This window comes from Zalophus californianus, chromosome 1 (genome assembly GCF_009762305.2).
Source record: "Zalophus californianus isolate mZalCal1 chromosome 1, mZalCal1.pri.v2, whole genome shotgun sequence".
NCBI lineage: Eukaryota > Metazoa > Chordata > Mammalia > Carnivora > Otariidae > Zalophus > Zalophus californianus.
Genome location: NC_045595.1, coordinates 205,738,824 through 205,760,060, shown reverse-complemented (window position 1 = coordinate 205,760,060; position 21,237 = coordinate 205,738,824).

The following is a 21,237-nucleotide window of genomic DNA, read 5'->3' as shown; positions in this document are numbered from 1 at the left end:
TAATACTGAGTAGAAAATTCAACAGCTATATAACGAACTGATCTAAATTGCCTAAAGGTGCACAGAGGAGCTTATCTGGTTTAGAAATAGCATACACATAGCAGGTGGTGTTGCATTTCTTTCTTCTACCCCAGGTCTGGGAGTAACTATGGAAGAAATGCATAATTCTCAAACATACTGTTTTCTGGCCCCAAGTATTTCCCATCCTCTTTAGCCAAATGTAAGCTATCCATTATTCAAACACTATAATTTAGGTAAATGATGATTCCAGAGTGTGATTATTTGAAGCATCTATCTATCTATGTTGCTAGTTAGACCTGGTCCGACAGAGAGCTGATAATTGGTTATACAATTGAATTTCCTTGAAATTGACTTTGCATTCAGTAAAATGGGAAAATGAAAATGTAATTGCCTTAATGGATTAGATTAAAGAAATCCATTTGAAAGTTTCAGGGGGAGGTATAAGAATCCACTTTGGAAAAATATCTTCCAGCATCTAGGAGGTATTTGGTTAATACACACAACTCCTATAGCCTGTCATCTGCCATAACTAAAGGTTCTAGATCTAGTTATGCAAGCATCTACAAGTTGCTATTTGCTGCTATTTATTTCTTTTAAAAAAAGTTTTAGATAAATTTTTATTTTTTAAATTTATTTATTTATTTATTTATTTATTTATTTATTTATTTATTTATTTATTATTTTCAGAGGTAGAATTAGTGTTCACTAGTTTCATATAACACCCAGTGCTCCTTACATCACATGCCTTCCTTAATGCCTGTCACCCAGTTACCCCATTCCCCCACCTACCCTCCTCCAGCCACCCTCAGTTTGTTTCCTATAGTTAAGAGTTTCTTATGGTTTGCTGTTATTCATTTCAAAACATTGAGTGACAAAAAAGCAATATATCTTAGCAAGTTAAAATTAGTTTTTTCTCTTATGTTTTAAATTGGTAAGCTTCACATTTTTCAGCTTTCTATCTCAAAAGCTTTATTACATCATTTAATATTTCTCTTCACTTAACTCTATCAACATTTTGTGTCTGTGTTGGAAGTTGGCCAATGCAATATCTGATTTGTGTTCATTTCATAGAATCTGTTTCTGTTATACTTGAAATATTGATTTGTTCATCGTTCCAAATTTAAAATCTGTAATGTACCAGTTTGTCTCTCGTGCTTAAACATGTCCCAGGATATTTGCTAAAGATAAAAATAAGATCTTGTCATTAAGTGAAATTTAGTAACAGATCAGGTTTTTTGGAACCCAAAGCTTAAATTGCTAAAGGGCATCATTATTATTTCATAGTCTGGGCAGGAGAAGCGTCTTGCCAACATCAGAATGGGCCTAAGAATGGAGGATTCCATCCTTTGAGCCACATTTAAAATTCTGTGTTCAAGTTCATTTATTCTTGGCAAAAGCCAACTTCCTGTTTTTAACAAAAATGGAATTGAGAGACTCAGAAGTCTTATGAATATCAAGTACCTTACTTACAAAACAGCATTTTTGTAAAGCACAAGTAAATCATAAATGCATGGATTTTTGTTAAGGATAAATGAAAATAAGAATATAAGGAAACTTTTGTGAAAAGCTTTAGGGATTTAATCAAACACTAGAATATTTGCTTGATGGGGACAACTATTTACTCATCCTTTAATTTTATTCTGATTTTGCTTGTAATCAGATTGGGATAGCCTGGCCTTCAAGTTAATGACATCCTCCAATTTCAAAGTGATAAAAACCATGCTACAGGGCAGATTCTTAAACAAAATCAGGCTTTATTACAAGTTACCACTATTCACATGTGCACCATAAACTCCGTGCATATAGTATGGAAAGTTTTGGCCACAGTTAAATATATTCCCATTGCTGCATTTTTCCACCCAGTAGCAGAATTGCATTAAGTATACAGGGCATAAAATTTATATTGGCATGATTAAATCTATTTACCTATTTAAAATACTGTTAAAAATAAACTAAAATAAAATACGGTGAATAACAGACATGCTGCCGCACTGAAAACATTTTTGCTACTTCCTTCCTTCATTAATTCATCTGTTCAATCAATCCATAAAAATATAGGGAGCATTTGCTGTGTGCGCAACCCCAGTCCACAAAATATACTCACATGTTTCTAAAGGGAGAGTTTTTTTCCCATGTCCTCCTTATGAGTCTTGTGGTGGATTAAAATGGCCAAAAACCCTCTAACCCATCTCCTTATTATGTCCCCCAAGCCTCAAATCTGGGTGGGTTCCTGTGATTTGCTTGGCCGAGAGGGGTGGGGAAAGTGTCATGGTGCATTTCTCATGCAATCTCACAAAAACCTGTAGCTGCTCCCTTGGTCTTTCAGAAAACTTGCTCTTAGAATCCTGAGTCACCATGTAAGAGGTCTCAGTAGACACAGATCGAGGCTTCCACATGTGCTGTGAGGAACCCAAGCTGCAAGGAGAAGCTCTGGTGATGTCACATTTTGAGAGGCCAACGAGCACCAAGGAACCAGATGTGAGTGAAAAAGCTGTCCTGGGAGTGACTCCACTTGCTCCAGTCAATCTACAGCTGACGCCATGTAGAGCAGAGATGGATCGCCCGGTCAAGACCTTCCAGAATTCTTGACACCCAAAATCGTGAAGAAAATAAAAGGGTTGTTTTAAGCTGCTAAACCATGGGATAATTTGTTGCACAGCAATAGATAAGGGAAACAAGACTATGAAAGTAGATTACTAAAGTATTAAGGACTTGCTAGCAAGAAGAAAATCATTTTCCTCTGAAATTTTTTGAAAGCAGTTGGAAAGTTTTATACCATGATGCCATCCTTCAAAACTCTGGATCTTATATGAAGTCAGTTTTTCATTATTGATAAATCTAGAATCACTCACTTGTTTTTCTTCTAAACACTTGATCCATACTTGTTAGATTCCAGGTACTATGTCAGTGCCTAGGGACTCAACAGTGAAAAAAACGAAATCCTAGTTCCTGCCTTGAAGGAATGAACAGTTGAAGAAAGAAGACAAATATTCAAAATGGGAGTTGTGGTTCAACACAGTGAGAGCAAATGTAATGGGGTACTGAGGATGATAGGGGTGCCAGACGAGAGAACAGGAGAATGTATAGATGGAGATGGAGATAAAGGTATAGATGTAAATGTAGATACAGATATATCCAGTGCTCTTTTAATATAAAACAAGAATACATGTACATATTGTATATTTTTTATATTGTATACACATACTCAAGTATGTGAGTGTGTATACGGATGTTTTGGCAATCATTCCCTCAAAACTTTCTCTTTGACATTGTATATTATTATTTAAATATATCAGTCATCTAATGTTTAATTCTTAGTTATTCTTTTAAGTTTTTAGATTATAATGTAGTAGTTAATGTTTAATAATGAGGACGCCAAATGTGTGCTTTTAAAAAATGTCTCAACTCAATGCCTAAATTTTCTGATAAAATGATGTACAGAGCTTTTTTTCTTTAAGAAAGTCTACCATATACCTTATTCCCAACCCATTGCATTTGTTCATGATAATCTTTTCAGATTTAGAAAGGAATCGTGAATTTGTCAAGAAGGGAGAAGTAATCACCTCCCACACTTGAGAACAAACCCTGTATTCTTTTTCCACATCTTTGCCTTCTACTTGACTCTTGGAAAAGTGAAAAGTATGATCCAGGAAAGCTACACATAGCTGCAGAATATTCACAGAAACATAATAAAGACTAAGTCCTCTGCTCTTCTCACACCATCTCTAGTATTTCCATATGTCAACTGTTCAATGGGTTGACCTCACTTCAGACTTTATTGCATATTGATTTAAGAAATATGTCTAATGAAATTGCCCTTTCTAACAGTATGCAGGAAGATTTCTAAATGATGTGAATGTTAAATTTCATTTGTATATAGTGCATGTTTTATTGTGCCAAAGACTGTAGATATGTTAAAACTGGGATTCAGACTGCTTTTCCATATGGTGAAATTATAAGTTTCCAGAATCATCTTCTAGTGCTTTCCCCCACAACATTGTTCTTCTGAATAGCCACACACACACACACAGATGTACAATTTTTTTATACATGTAGGATAATTAAAGCAAGTTGGGGCAAAGGATTCAGAAATAGATAACAGGCAACCCAGGAAGAAGTTGAGTTTTGGGTGAGGAAAGGAATTATGGAAGAGAAATGGTAGGGCTTGTCCCATTACCTGACCAAGTGCCTGAGTTTATTCTAGGGACTGACTCACAAGGAGTCGCATGAAGGGGATGAACTTAAAAACTGGAGGAGACTGTTGTGTTCACCTCCCTATGGAATTTTTATGGCTCTTTAGGAAGTCCCTTCTGTAGCTACACTAGAAGATCTTCTGGACCCATCACTAACTGATGGCAGTTAGTCATTCATTCCACAAACATTTATTGAGAACTACCTGCTCAATGGGCACAATAGTGGAAGGTGAAGATCCCATCTCTCTCCACACTCTGATGAGATACCAGCTGGGAAGAGTGGCTAGCCATAGCCACGTTCTCCAGGTCCAGGCATCTGAAAGCAGTCATTGGACAAGTCAACTTGTCCCCAGTCACCCTCTGGGACCCTTTCAATGCCCCAAATAGTATTGAAACAGAGGCACATTGGATGGGTCAAGAAGATGACTAGGTTATCAGGGAGGGAATGAAAAATAAATCTATAATAAAAAAGAAGGCACACATTGACTGATGGGTTAATATTTGCAGGTGATTATTAACACTTAACTTGTCCACAGGGCTGCTTCCTTCACCTCTTTTTAACCACCTGGTTGTTGACATTTACATTCTTTTTTTCCCCTGGACTTGGCCCCCACTTGGTTGAGGAGTCTTGACTTTTCAGTCTAGTTTTGTTTTCCAAAGTCAGCCAGGAGGTAGAGACATTATTCTTTCTTTTCCTCTCTTTGGTGAAGGCAAAAAGAAACTAAGAGTCGCCTTTTTGCCTGTCAATTAAATGTAATGACATTGTAGGAATAGTTATGGGAAATATTTTCCAGCAGATCTTTTTTTTCTTATATCCCAATCCTGTTCTTTGCTCAGACATGGGGGTTAAGAAAACAAACACTGCAAGTTCTGAGAAAATTGGGGGAGGATGTGTTCTCAGAACCTGCCTGGGTGGTTGTTACCAGGAGAGCATGGCAAGAGGACACTCGTTCTTAGAATCCAAAGTAATGGCAACAACCAAATCCACAAGATTTGTATAATATTGTGTGGACACTTTAAAATAGTTACCTGGAAGACTTGAACTACAAATCTGCTTTTTACTTACTTAGATTACCAGATGAATAAGTAGTTGGCAATTTTGCCTCTTCTGACAACACATAGATATGGTTCCTGCATGATTTAAATATGACAATGAATTGAGCTAAATGTGTTTTTTATTGTTTTTAATTCAATAAAACCAAACTCACTGGAATCTGTTATAGCTTGACCACCTTTTTCAAAAGTGCTTATAATTCTTATTTACATAAGAATGAAATATTTGGCAATTGGAACAATAGCTCTTTCACAACCACGTTGTTTTTTTTTTTTTTTTTTCCCTCTTCTAGTTGCAGACATGGGAGAGATGTGATTTAAAAATATCAGTGGGCTTTGGCATGCATGCTTTGGTTGGCAAAGCAATTCCCTAGCTGCTACTGTCCGGGAGTTTGCTGTCATTTTCCACGCACCTCTTGATGCTGGGCTTAAAGGTCTGGTCATTTAGCACCATAGCCCTTCTCAACTTATATGGCATCCCACAGACTGAAGATGCGGCCTCCCACGTACCTCCAGACACTGCCATGGTGGGCCATACACATGCAACATCACTTTGGTGGAAAGGGCAGTTTTGGAGAGAACTTTCATGGGGACACAGGTTCTAGGAGGGGTGAGTTGAGGACCAGTGTGAGGTATTTGTTGGGGGGAAGAAAACATCATTCCCTTCTTAGCATAGCACCTAGTTAGTCCTCCACAGAACATAGGAGTTAGAGGAAAATCAGAAGAGAAGAACAAACTTTTACTTGAAAGTGTGTGTGTGTGTGTGTGTGTGTGTGTGTGTGTAACAAAGAGGAGTATAACTTGGTCATGGCGACCTGGAAGGGTTAATATATAATAAATTACTCCTAAACTGAGTGTCTTAAAACAACAATGTTTATTATCTCAGAGTTTCTGTAACTTAGGAATCTGGGAGTGGCTTAGTTGGGTGCCTTTGGCTCAGGGTGTCCCACAAGGCTATAATCAAGGCATCAGCTGAGTCTGCAGTCACCTGAAGGCTCAGCTAGGGGAGAATGCACTTACAAGCTCACTCACATGGTTGATGGCAGGACACCCTCAGTTCCTTCTCCATCTGGCAGCTCACAAGATGGCAGTTGGCTTCCATCAGAATGAGCCAGAGAGGGAGCACAAGATGCAAGCCACAGTCTTCTTGTAACCTAATCTCAGAGTGAACCCCTATCACTTTGGTTGAAGCAAGTCCCTAGGTCCAGCCCAGATCAAGCAGAGAGAAAAGACTGTGAATGCCAGAAGGCAGAGCCTTTGGGAGCCAATTCAGAACCTGTCTTCTACATGATTCAATTTTCAAAAATTCATATATCATTACCTCAAGATTGGTACTGTGTTTTCTCTTGCATTTATGACCATTTATCAAAAATTAATGAGAGATATAAAGGGAGAGAAAACAAGAGGCTAGAAACTTACATCGTGACAAATCCCTGCAATAGGTGTTTATATGATACCTAATCTCCATAAGAGGATTGAGAAGTGAGTCCTTATTACCACCATTTTCAAATAATGAAACTGAGGCTCACAAAAACAGACTTTAGATATAGGGTTTTGTAGCATGATCCTATATTCCTACAAATATACATTAGAAACAAAACTATGATTTTCCCATTATATTTGTCTATCAATTTCTATTCAATTTGATACTAGAATTGAGTATTAAAAAACTTATTTCATTTATTTTTTCAATTATTAAAATAATACATGCTTACTTTATAAAGTTAAGAAACCATAGAGAATTAGAAGTATGGGGAAAGAAAGGCACACCATGTCCTATCAAGTAAATGTGAGCGAACACTCTAACGTTGTCAGAGCAAGTTTTAGCCAGTAGCAGCAAGGCAAAAGTCGATCTCCATGGTTACAGAATCCAAAGAAACAGGAATGCAGCAGATCTTACAAAGCTCAAGGGACCAGCCAGGTCTTGCTGATTGAGGAAGATTCTATTTAGCAAATTTCTAGGTAACATGGGGCAGTAGTTCTGGTGAAGATGATGTCAAGGTTATAGCCAACGACTAAAGGATAACACCTCAATTTTTTATGATTTGTTTGTTCCTAAAATTTTTTATGGAAAGTTTTATATTAAAGGTTTGTGGCCTTAAACTGACAAGTTCATAATTATATTAGTTGTATAGTTAGAAATCTTAGGGAAGACATGTTCTAGACATGATGGGTATTAAGGAGGGCACGTACTGCATGCAGTACTGGGTGTTATATGAAAACAATGGATCATGGATCACCACATCAAAAACTAATGATGTATTGTATGGTGACTAACATAACCTAATAAAATTTAAAAAATTAAAAAAAAGAAATGATTGCCATGCTTAGATTGATGAATCAGAGACTTAAATTGAGGCATCTGGAGGGCAGCTTATGTTTGATAATGGTTTGCATTTGTTAGGAAAACCAACATCTATTGAACATCTAGTATGTGCCAGACATGATGCAAAAATCTGACATATATCTGCTCATCAAATCCTCAATAAACTCAGGAGGGAAGTTATTATTAGTATGATTATTCTCATTTCACAGGGATGGAGATAGGGAGGTGTAAAGAGGTCAAAAACCTGGTTAAGGTCACTGCATGTATTTCCTGGGGCTGCCACACTGTGGCACAAACTGGGTATCATGGTACCATGAAGTACCACCAACTGGGTGACTGAAAACACCAAGAATATACTCTCTCACAGTTCTGGAGTTCAGATGTCTGAAACCAAGGTGTCAGCGGGGCTGTGCTTTCTCTGAGATTCTTGGTAGATCATTTACTTGTGTCTTCCAAGCTTCTGGGAGGGGTTGTCAATTGCTCCATATTCCATGTCTGCCTTGGTGGTCACATGGACTTCTCTGTATGTCTCTGTGTTTATATGGCATTCTCCTGTGTGTGTGTGTGTGTGTGTGTGTGTGTGTGTGTGTACGCATGTGCACGTCCCCAGATTTCCCTCTTCTTATAAGGACATCCATCATATTGGATTAGGGGCCATCCTAATGATTTCATGTTAACTTGATTACATCTACAAATATCCCATCTTCAAATAAGGACAAATCCACAGGTATTGGGGGTTAGGACTTTGACTTATCTGTGATGGTTAATTTTATGTGTCAAGTTGAGTGGGCCACAGGGTACCCAGATTTAATGCTGTTTCTGGGTGTGTCTGTGAAGGTTTTTAAGATGAGATTAGCATTTGAATTGGTGGACTCCATAAAGTAGATGGCCTTCCCCAATGTGAGTGTGCGTAAGCCAATCAAGATTGAGGGAGAATTATTTGCTATTGCACTACTGAGGTATATAAGTATATAAATAAAACTGCCTAATCTGAAAGCTACCGTGAATAGCAGTGGAGATCCCAGACAAGAGATAAAGGAACAAAGGGAGAGCTAAACTGTCTTTTCCTGGATCAAATGGGAATGGAGAATTAAGGATGTGGAGATTGGAGAAGAAAGGAAAAGGAAAGAGGAAGAGCTTGGTGAAGAACATCCCCAAATACCTGAAAGGCTTTTATGAAGAAGAATCTAATATTTATTTAAGTATTTAGAGTGTGATATAAAATACCCTTCAACTTCTCCTGAAGCAATATCTGTTGTATACAAGGATGTTATATAAGGTTTTGTGTGTATGAGTGTTTGAGAAGTGGGTATGTGTGTATGAAAGAGAGAAAGAGTCTGAATCTGTGTCTGAAAGAGGTGTGAGCATGTGTGTCTCTATGTGTGTGTGAGAGAGTGAATATTTGTTAGGAAGGGAAAGCTGGTGAGCATGTGTGTCCACGTGTGTGTGTGTGTGTATGAATGCATGTGAAAAAGAAAGAATATGTGTCTGAGGTATGTGTGTATGAGAAAGAGAAAGAGGGTTGGGGCTAAGGGCTAATAACCACTTAGTGTTCTGTCTGGGTTCAGGGGTCATGCAAGGAACAACATGCACAGAATGGCAGGCAGACACATAACCCCGAACTATTTCAGCTGAAACAGTAGATGAGAAGGAGCCAGAGCAGACCTTGTGCCCTCACCACCTGTTCATGGGTCCACATCCCACCTCACCCCTACTTCTCTCAAACCACCAGAGTTTGAAGAACTTGGGAATGGGTCTTTTCTCCTTTCCACAAGTCACAGAAAATGCAGTTGAGCTAAACTCTGGATCTTCAGTAACGTGGGGACCCCAGCTGTCACCAGAGTTGATCACAAAAATGAATCTAGACACTTAGCTCTCAGCAAAAAACAAAAACAAAAACCAAACCCAACCCCGCCCCCAAAAACAGTCACCTATACTTGGAGACGAGCCTATATATTAAGCACAGGTGGTGTTTGAATGTGGGGACAAACACCCTCACATGTTCATATGGTTTGGGGTATGTTAACAGTGATGGCCAAGCAATTCTATGCACTAGATCCCAGAGACCAACTAATCAGCTAAGGACCATGTCTAGCACCTGCAGGCTAATACTATTGTCTAGAAAACTTCTTTCATTGCTTGAAACACCTACTAAAATGGTAGGGACCCCAAAACTCAGTTGATATGCTCAAACGGACAACAAAGCAATTGAGTACTGACAGTGTAGATTTGGTGAGAGTACCTGGACCATGATCAAAATGTGTTCTGTTCTGAAGTGTTTTTGTTGCTGTCAGGGCCTCAGGTTCCCCTTAAGGAGCCCAGAGGTGGTGAGACCTTCCCATTACAGCAGAGTGGTTGAGAGGTTGAGCTTTGGTATAAAACAGACCTATCTTGCTGACACTTCTTAGCTTTAGAACATAGTGCTGTTAATCTCACCAAGCTTCCAGATTTTCTTCTCTAAAATGGATTAAACAGTACTGTCTTTTGTCGGGAGGAACTCATGAGATATTATATGTAATGTGCTTAAGACAATGTCTGGCACACAGAAAATATTTTTAAAAGATTGGTTACAATTGTTGGCGTCAATGACAAAAGCATTTTGGGGATATTATAATCATTTCATAGCAGACACCTGTCCTTCACGCAAGAAATAATAGTAGCCAGAACTTTTTGCCATTCACTTGTGATTTGTTTGTTTTTCCCTAATAAGTCTTGGTTGAGCTAAGGGAGAAAGGCCAGTGGGGAGTTTTCGGATGTGTCACTCAAAGGTAAAAGTCACATCACTGTCCTCATTTTCTAGTCCTGATAATCACCCTCACCTTATCCAAACCAATCAGTGATAAAAAACAATTTGAACTTGGTTGTTGAAATGGAAACTTTTGAGTTTGCAGTTCACTTTTTACTGTAGCTGATTTGCCCTTGCTTTTTAGCATTGATAAGGAGATACAAATATAACCAGACCCTAGGCTGAGAGAGAGTGAGAGAAAATGGAACCCAATTCAAAACAAAACTAGATGCCCCATCCTGATACAGGGGCTCAGGGCCAGTGTCTGGCAGCATGACAGGAAAGGCTTAAAAAGAAAGAAAGAAAGAAAAAATGAAAGGAGAACAGAACCTGAGCCGTTTACCACTTAGAAATTGGACACAAGGAAACTTACCACTGGCACCTGGCCTTTGAGATAATTATCCTTCTCCCAGGAGCATAATAGCCCCATTGTTTGCCTAGTGAGTAGCACAGGAGTGCAATCAGAAAGGGAGAGAAGTCAGGAGAAGAGCAGGAAAAGAGGAAAGGTGTGGCCTTTGATGTGCTTCCAGGCCAGGGCTGGGGATCTGCACTGTGAGAAATCAGCATGTCAGTGATCTTTGTCTTCTCACCTGGGAAGACACTTTTAACATTGCAAATCCTCGCCTTTATCTGCACAGAGCCCATTAAATCAACTCGGCCCAGCTGTCATCAGCTGGTATGGAAACCAAAGCACCTACTTGGGTTTGACTTTATTGACACGCCTCACTAGCTAAAGCAAGATCGGAGAACTTTAGGCTGAAATAATTCAGGTAGATCCAGCGGTAGTGTGATGTTTCTTATCATGTTTCCCAGACAAGGTTCTTTTGGTACAAGTGAAACAATACTGAAGTTCAAGAACACTTTTCAGTGTAGAAGGTGCCCAGGATGCTATGCTCAAAGGCCTTGTTCCACCAGGCAGCGGCATTCACTCACTCGTTGGTCCCACGAGCATTCCGGTGAGACTCTTGGCACAAGAGTGCTCATGATGCCCTAAAAGTGAACTTGAAGGTCAAGAAATGTCTAGTCCAGAAGTGGAATCATGTACCTACAATAGTATGATTGCAATAGAAATGATGCAAGCTATAAAATAAATAAAAGTTAAATGGGAGGAAACTGTAAAGAAGATTTGATTTTTTTTTTTTCTTGGATGGGGTTGGGAAAAGATCAGACAATTAGAAAGGGGCCTTGACATTAAGGAGGGCATACAATGTGATGAGCACTGGCGGTATATGCAACTGATGAACTGTTGAACACTACATTTGAAACTAATGATGTACTATATGTTGGCTAATTGAATTGAAATTAAAAAAAAGAAGGGGGCCTTGAACAATGGGATGGGGTTTGAAATTCTGACTGAGAGGTAAATATCTCTAATGATAAAGGAATACAAGTTGTGTCTGTTTTCCCTTACTTGTATTATAATTCAAGATGTTATCTGCATTATAATGGTACATTCCAAGTTTTGACTGTAGAACACAGAGTATGGAAATACTTAGAGGACAGGAAAAAATTCCTTTTCATTTACCCATTTGGGCATTAGTGCTCATAGTCACAGAAAACAATATTTTTTTAAATTTTAAAATGATTACATATTTATTATGGCATCAACTGCACAGTAGCAAGCACTGCGTTAGGTATTGCAAGAGAGAATAATATGCAAATATGACAGAAAGCATTAGGGAATCAGTGGGTATCTTAAAAAAATAGGTGTTATTTTTGGTGCTCTTCAAAATTAGGTGAAAGAGAGAAAATAATTTTACAATTATAATTTTCAAGGCCGTTAAGTGTTCTTCCTTTCCAAGTTGCTTTTGAGTTGTTATATCTTCCATTCTTTGTTTTACACGGGGATGTATTCTAAATTCATTTTCTCCCTGAAAAGAGTCTACTTCTCAGGCAGGTTTACTTGTACACCAGTTAAATGTGAAAATTGGAGTATCCTGCCCAGGCTACCCAAATCCACATTACTTTTGTCTTAATTGTTTTGTATTCACATACAATTAAGCTCAATAGACATCAATGCACCTATTAAAGCTCTCTTTAAAGTCATTATAATATAGCTTTACAATTGATTCTGTAATTTGAATGCAAGCTTTTATGCTCAATCATGTATTAAACACACTTCTCTGGTTTCTTCACTTTCAAATACTTTGGCTGAACAGATGGTGAGGAGCAAAGCCCAAATGCTGCCATTTTGGTGACCAATGGGTTACACAAAGAAATGAAATGAGTGCTCCCTGGTGAATACGATGCAGCAATAAATATGGAAGTTGAATGAGTCCATTTAACAGATCCTTTTCTAAAGTAAACTTTTAGATTTGAAATAATTTTAATTTTGCAAAAGTTTCAAAGATAGTTCAGAGAATAATTATATACCCTTCACCTAGTTTCTGCAATTATTCACATCTTATGCTCCTATGGTATATTTGTCACAACAAAGAAGTCAGCATTGGTCTATTACTGTCAACCAAACTCCAGATCTCATTTGGATCTCACCAGTTTTTTTCTAAATGTCTTTTTTCTGTTCCAAGATCCAATCCAGGGCACCACACGTGTTTCGTTGTGTCTCTCCAGTCTCCTCTGGTCTGTGACAGTTTCTCAGTTGTTTCTTGTTTCTCAGGACCTTGAAAGTCTTCAGAAGTATCCAGGTATCCTACAGAATGACCCCTAATCTTAGTTTGTCTCTTGTTTTCTTCATGGGATTATAGGATTTTGGAAAGAATGGGTGAAGTGCCCTTTGCATCACATTCTAATAGGAGGTACATGGTATCCACATGATATCACAGGCTTCTTAACCTTCATCACTTGGTTAAAGTACTGTTTCTTAGGTTTTTTTGTTGTAAAGGCAATATTTTCTGTTTCTGTCTACCCTACCCTCAAGGTTGAAGAGCGAGGAGAGCAACTGAGCCTCACCTTGGGGAAGAGGAGGTATCTACATATATTACTTTAGTTTTTTCTGAAAATATTTGGTACTTCTTATTTATTTACTCATTCATTCAATCATTTATTTATATCAGTATGGATTCATGAATAACTTTGGTTTATAATTCAATGATATGTTATTTATTTTGTTGCTCAAACTACATCAGATATAGCTAGTGGGAACTCTTTTAAGTTTGCTCTAATCCCTTTGATATGCCACTATCTGTATGTATGTAAGTATGTAGCTATGTATGTATGTAACTGTGTGTGTGTGTGTGTGTGTGTGTGTGTGTGTGTGTGTGTATACACTTCTTTACCTTTGGTATTCCAAGGTGCTCTGGGCATAACTTGCGCATTCCCTTCTTCAGCCCCCAAATCAACAATTTTCCTGAGGAGCTCTAACAGATTCCTTTAACCTATTAATGAAAAGAAAATTCAAAATATGGTGTCGTCATTTGATAGGCACATTATTTTTAAACTTTCTAGAAGTTAAAGGACTTTCAAAAATTTGTAAAGGATAATCTGCACCTGCTGAGATGCTATAATATTTTATTAATTCCTCTTTTCCTTAGGCCATAATGATTCAAAATATAAAATATTTCTTAACCTTTAAATAATTTTTTAACAATAAGTACTTCTAAAAAAGTTCTAAAGGAGTGCAAATGAAATATTTGATCACATTTCGGTTTTTATACAATTTCTCTTTAACACATTTACCTCAAAGGTTAACGAATCAGTCAGGATGTGCCAGGTTATGCTGCAGTGACAGAAAACCTTGAATCCCAGTGGTTTAAGACAGCAGTGTCTTATTCACACTCAGGATCCATATCCACCGTGGGTGAGTAAGAGGTTCTGCTCCATGGTGTCCAGCCACGTCTCTACTGTCTGGATTGAAATTCATCATGTTGACAGGAGGAAGAGAACATGCTTGTGACCAGAAGTGAAATAAGTTACTTCTCAAGTATCATTAGCTAAAGCGAGGCACCTGGCTATGCCCATCCTGCCATGTGTCCTGAAGAAAGAGAACTAAAAATATGAACAGACAGCTCTAATGATTATTGCACTTGGGCATGTGTATACCACTAGGTAACCCAGCTCTCCATAAGCTTTCCATACACATAAGATTCATTGGACCTCCCATTCCAGAAAATGGAAGGGAGTCCTATATCTTTCCCTAGTATTTCTAAAACCCTCTAAGGGGCCTACATTTTCTTGGTTGTCACTTGTGACTTCTCATTATAAACTGCTTCTTCAACTCCAAAACCTCTATGTGCTTTTGAAATTATTCTACCACCAACACAATGGTCTTTGAGAAGAGTACAGCTCAGAGAAGGCTTCACTGCCCTCATTAATTTATCCCAGGTACGGAGGTAGGGTCCACTACCCTAATTATGAACAATAAATCTAGAACTGAATGAAGGTGACTATTAAGGTTTACTGAGAAACTATGGCACAAAGTTGATAGAAGGTAAAACTAGATATCCATCATTTTTAATTACCCACAATCTTTTCAGAGATAAACATGATTAACATGCTACTGTATTTCTTTGCTCTATTACCATATATCTTCCATAGGTACCCATTTTAATAATATAATTTTGGATTCTGCTTTATCTCCTACATTAAAATGTTTTATGTCTTTGTACAACTTTTAAATATCTTGCTTTAACAATTCCATTATATTTTATAATATGGAGATTCCACAATTTATTTAAGTAATTTCTATGGTGGACATATCCTTATATTGTGAACATCTATTTTTATACTGAAATAAAGTACTCTGTGATAGACAATTTTTTAAATACATATTTATGCATATCTCTGGTTAATCTCACACCATAAATTCTTGGAAGAGGAGCTACTGAGTCAGAGTATTAACCATTTTATGCTCTTACTACTTACTGTTAAGTTGTTTATCGAAGAGATTGATTTCAGTTTATGTTTTCACCAGCAGAGTGTGTGACTGATCCCCATCAACACTGGATAATCTTGGGAGGATAATTTTTAGTTCTCATTTGAACAAAAAACAAACCCTATTAGGAGAAATGAAAAGATACAGAAATGGCCAACGGTAGATTTTGAGTTAACATAGTATCGTCTTATATTTTAATTGATGAGCAGTAAGACATCTATTTGGCTGACAAATAACTATGATAAATATTAAACAATATTTTGATTATAATAGACTTAATGTGAAAATAGCAACTTTTATAAACTCCTTGTGATCTCATTACCTACTCATTACTGACATGCTGGTTTTAATAACCTGTTTCTTAAACAAGAAAAGGCCTTATTTGTATGGTTTTATTTGTTTTTAGAGGAAACTATGCTTTTGTGTAATTAAAAACTGAGAAACATAGGGGTGCCTCGGTGGCTCAGTCATTAAGTGTCTGCCTTCAGCTCAGGTCATGATCCCGGGGTCCTTGGATCGAGCCCCACGTCGGGCTCCCTGCTTGTCAGGGAGCCTGCTTCTCCCTCTCCCACTCACCCTGCTTGTGTTCCCTCTCTCTCTCTCTGTGTCTCTCTCTGTCAAATAAATAAAAAAATAAAATTTATAAAAAAAAACAAACTGAGAAACATACCACAAAAGAACATACAAACACCATAAATCAGTAATTTAAAATCTGATAAAAAGTCTTGGACTTGGAAAAATAATAAAGTTCAAGATAATGCAACTGTACTCATCAGTTTCCTAAAAAAATTAGTCCAAATGAATGAACTAAAAACATTAGAACTAATGTAGAAGAGTTAAATTTTACACTCTCTGTAAAGGAGGAGATTTCCATGCTACAATTGCCACCATGGAAATCATCTCTGAAAATTAATAATGATGATTTACTATCTGTTTATAAGACTTGGAAAAAATTTCAAGTTCCTGCTAAGGGTTATGATTCATAGGACAAGATTGAAACCAGAAGTAGGAGTGACTTATATGATTCCCACATACAGGCCAGTTTCATAGATTTCTGTGGCTTAGTTACAATGCCCTATAACTTGTGTGAAAATCACCTACAAATACACAGAGACATATACATACACACATAGCTGTTAAAACAAAACTAGACAACATAATTTAACCACAAAATCCACAGTTCCTAAAAACCGACAGCTCTAATTATTTAACCACAGAAATACAGAATAATTTAACCACAGTATACAATGCATATAACCAGAAATATTAATTTAATATTCATATCCAGAATAGTTTGTATCATAAAAAGATGATATTTCTTTCTTTTAAAAATATTTATTTATTTATTTGAGAGAGAGAGTGTGAGCAGGGGGAGGGGTAGAGGGAGATGGAAAGGGAGAGAGAATCTCCAGCGACACCCCACTGAATACAGAGCCCTAAGTGGGGCTCAATCCCATGACCCTGAGATCATGATCTGAGATGAAACCAAGAGACAGACACTTAACCGACTGAGCCACTCAGGTGCCCCAGATGATAATATTTCTTATCTTCCCAACCCAACTATCTGAAAGATTGCCTACTACATTGACCCCAGATTTGATGGACAACATTATTTACTGTAGTGGTATATGTTTAGCCAGCTTGGTTTGTCCCTGTGCCTGTCCTTCTGTGATTTGATATTTTTCAAGCTTCTTTCAAAAACTTTGAGGAGTCAATAATTCAGTTCAGTGCAATAGCAATGCCAAATAAGTTTGTTTTACCATAAACATTTTATCCTGCCTAAAGGGAAATAGTTGATGGGGAAAACAAGTAAGATAAATAGTACCAGTGCAGTGCTATCTCAGACTATCTCTGTGTCATTGTTTTGGTGTCTCTAAAACAAGTGAATATAGAATGGGGGTTGACTTTCAAGCTGGTCATATTTGTGTTGAATGAAAACTACAAAACTTCTTATATCCAGTGCCATATCTTGTTTAGCAGTATGCTTTTAACAGATGCTAGTTAAATGGATGGCAAAGTGGATGATGTACCAGTGATCTATTGCTGTGGGGCTATTGTACCACAAAATTAATGACTTTAAAACAACACACATTTATCATCACAGTTTTCTGTGGGTTAGGAAGAGCCTGGGCACAATTTTCCTGGTTCTCTGTTTCAGGGACTCACAAGGTTTCCCTGGAGGTGTTGGTCGGGGCTGTGGTCTCATCTGAGGCTTGACTGGGGGAGGATCCACTTCCCAGCTCACATTGTTTTTAACAGAATTCAGTTCCTTGGGGTTGTGGGAGTAAGGAGTTTATTTCATTGAGGTGTCAGCTGGAGGTCCTTGCAGGCTTGAGACTGCCTTCAACTCCTAGAGACTGCCCCTAGTTCCTTGCCATGTGGGGTTCCCCAACTTGGTTATTTGCCTAATCTTTTTTAATTGAAGATTTATTTATTTATTTGAGAGAGACAGAGAGCAAACAGCAGAGTGAGAGAGGAAATCCTCAAGCAAGGGACAGAGGGAGAGAGAATATCCTCAAGCAGACTCCCCGTGAGCACAGAGCCCAATGCAGGGCTCAATCCCAGGAACCTGAGATCATGACCTGAGCTGAAATCAAGTCAGCCACTTAACCAACTGAGCCACTGAGTCACCCTGGTTATTTGCTTCTTCAAAGCCAGCAAGAGAGAGAGAAACTCCAGCAAAGTGGAAGATACAGTTTGATGTAATATAATCATATAATCACATACATGTAATCCCATTTCCATATGTTCTATCATCTTTAATGTATTCTGTGGGTATTAGCAACAAGTCACAGGTCCAACCCACACTCAAAAGGAGGGGATCAAACCAGGATGTAAAAACCATGAGGCAAGAATCATGGGGGCCACCTGAAGAGTCTTTCCATTACAGGTGGGTATTCAGGTATAAAATGATGACTTTCAACATGAATGACTATACACTTTTTTGAAAGGAAATTAGAATATATGTACCTTTCCAATGGTGTATTATTATTTGCTGTGTAAAGTGGCTAACGATGTCCTTTTATTATGAATTTTGTATTTTATAATCTACATACTCCTCACAAATTGGCCATGTAGAAATTAGAGACTGATATTCCCAGACTGTGGTTGCATCTTTATTTGATGGTCTACTGCAGTGTCAATTATGAACTGTGATTTCAATAGTAAGAGTAGTAGTAATGGTGGTAACACATGATAGTATTTTGTTTGTTGAGCATCAGCTTTATGTCAGGCACTGGGCCAAATACATACATTCCTGCATGTAAGCTCAGTCCCACAATGACCCGCACACACATGGGCTTGGCTTGACCATATGACTCTAACCCACAGCCACTCTTGATTGGCCCAGGAAGTCAATGTGTGTCTTCTCACAACACTCTGGGGGTGGCTGGAAAAGGTAGGCTGCCTCCTCACTTCTCCCTGGACTTTTCAGCACCACAAAGAGAATATAGCACTTTATGAGAGCTGATGCTTAAAAGCTACTGTGAGATACATGACAAGTCAGGAAGCAGAATTTACAAGTGAAATGAAGAAACAGAAACTGAAGGAACAGAATGTAATACTTGTTTGTTCAACAGATATTGACCAAGTGCTTAAAAATGTGCCAGGCACTGTGCCGGATATTAAGAGTTTAAAAGTAGACAAGAGAGATAAGTCCTAGTCCTCGCAGAGCTTAATTCTACTAGGGAAGACATAAACCAAGATCAAAAATTAAAATAGAACTATTGATATAATCTGTGAAAGCAACACATACACCTACCTTATGACCCAGCAATTCCGTATCTAGCTATATACCTAACAGCAGAGATAAGTTCTCAGGACTGCCAAAAGGCATGCAGTTTTATTCATAATAGTCACAAACTGGAAATAGCCCAAATGTCCGCCAAAGATAGAATGAATAAATAAGCTTTTTTTTAAAAAAAAATCACACAATGGAATATATATATGTAGTCATAAGAAAAAAGAACAAATTATTTTACCCACAACTACATGATGAATCTTAAAGTGTTCTGTTGAGTGAAAGAAGCCACACACAACAGAGTACATGTTGTGATTACACTTCTATGCAGCTCAAGAACAGGGAAAACTAACCAGTGTTTGAGAGAAGGCAGAATAGCAGTTGCTTCTGGAAATGGGAAGAAGACACTGTGGGGATTGACTTGGAAAGGATATAGGGAAATCTGGAATTATAGTAATGTTCTATTTCTTGATCTGTGTAGTAGTGACATAAGTGGGCTATACTTATCCATCAAGCTATACACTTAAAATTAGTGCACTTTACTATATGTTATAATGCAATTAAAAATGAAGCTGATAAAAAATAATCACAAACTGCTTTCTGAAGGAAATAATAGTAGGCCTGAAATGCGGGAATGCTGTGGAAAAATGGCCTGCTTTTGGTACAGTGGTCTGCATGGGTCTCTGTGGAGGTGCCATTTGAAGGAGCTCACCATGAGATCAGGTGGGAGAGCAGTCCGGGCAGAGGGCACTGCAAGTGTAAAGGCCCTGAGGCAAGGATGAGTTAAGCAGGAAGTATATAGCTCAAAACTAATGTGTAAGAAGTGACCGATATGAGATGGAGAAGTAGGCAGAGATGGGGGCTCTCAGGGCCGTGGAAGCTGCCATAGGGAATGTAGTTTTACCCTAAGTGCACTGGGAAGCCACTGTAGGATTTTCAGCAGGAAAGTGAAATGAGCTCATTTACAGTTCAAGAAACAGTCACTCTGAAAAATAAAGAGACCAGTGCTAAAAGGGTGAAAAATCTGATCTCATGGCAAGGAAAGGAGGGTGGGTTCCTGACACGGCATCAGCAGAACTAGCCAGCGAATTGACTATAGGATGCTGGTTCTGGCTGGATTGGCTCCGTGACCACGGCGCCATTTTCTGGAAGGTGGAAGACCAAGGAATGATGGGAGTGGGGCAGGCAAGAAGCTATAAAGCCACTTCGGACATTTTTATTTTGAGACACCTGTGCTCCAAGCGGAGGAGGAGTTAGATGCATTAGCCTGGGGCTCAACAGAGAGCTATCACCATTAAGTGGTATGTTCATCCTTGGGGATAGGTGGGCTCACCCAGGGGTGTGTATGGAGGGAGAAAGAGAGGAAAAGGGAACCACAGAAGGGGAAGATGAGCATGATCATGAAAGCATGAACTTGCAACATCTAAAAGGGGCCCAGGGCAAACCTCGCTGTGCCTAATCTGGGAAGGTCCTGGAATCTGATTCCCAATCTGGGATGTCCCCTCATCGCTCTGGGTATAGCCCCACCTGCCCCCCGTCCCCCTGAAAGTGCTGGTGGGAATATGTCTCCCATTCTTATAAGAGAATAACTTTAAAAAAATGCCTCATTCAAAACTTCCTATAGCTCCGAGATATTAACATGCCCATTTGACAGGTGAGAGAACTTAGTTTAGAAGCTAAGAAATGTATCCTGTGTCAAAGAGCTTATTGAATATCATGGCTAGCACTTCACATCAGGTGACTTCCAAAAGAGGTGTGCACTGAGCCATAGCACGAAAGAAGCATCTGGTTACAGTTTATACTCTAAGTAAAGAAAGACTGTCTGCCCAAAATGGGAATATAAAAATTACCCTTGCATGGACACAGCTGGAAAAGCAGAAAACCAACTTCTCAGGCTGTGCAGGCCAAGTTTGCACCTTAGAAGGATCGAAAGGACAAGAAAGTCCTTGATTTTGGGTAGAAAACAAAGGCAGGCCTGGTTCCTGAGAGGTTCCTGAGAAACGCAGAGTGACTCCCTGGCCTAAGGATGACAAGGAATGAACAGCAAAGTCCCCAGACAAGCCCTCCACTAAGGTGGTTCTGAGGGTCACCCCTAAAAGGCACCTCTCCCGCTTCCTGGGGCTGAAACAGTGACTCATCTCCAAATCGGCTTCATGCCTTATAGAGATTGTTTTATGTAAATCTGTTCGGTGAATAATACACACTTCCTCTTGTGTATCTGGTAACAATTATCCAAGTCTTCTGTGATCATCATAAATTCCCAAGTTGAAGAGCTCTGAGGGCTGTTTT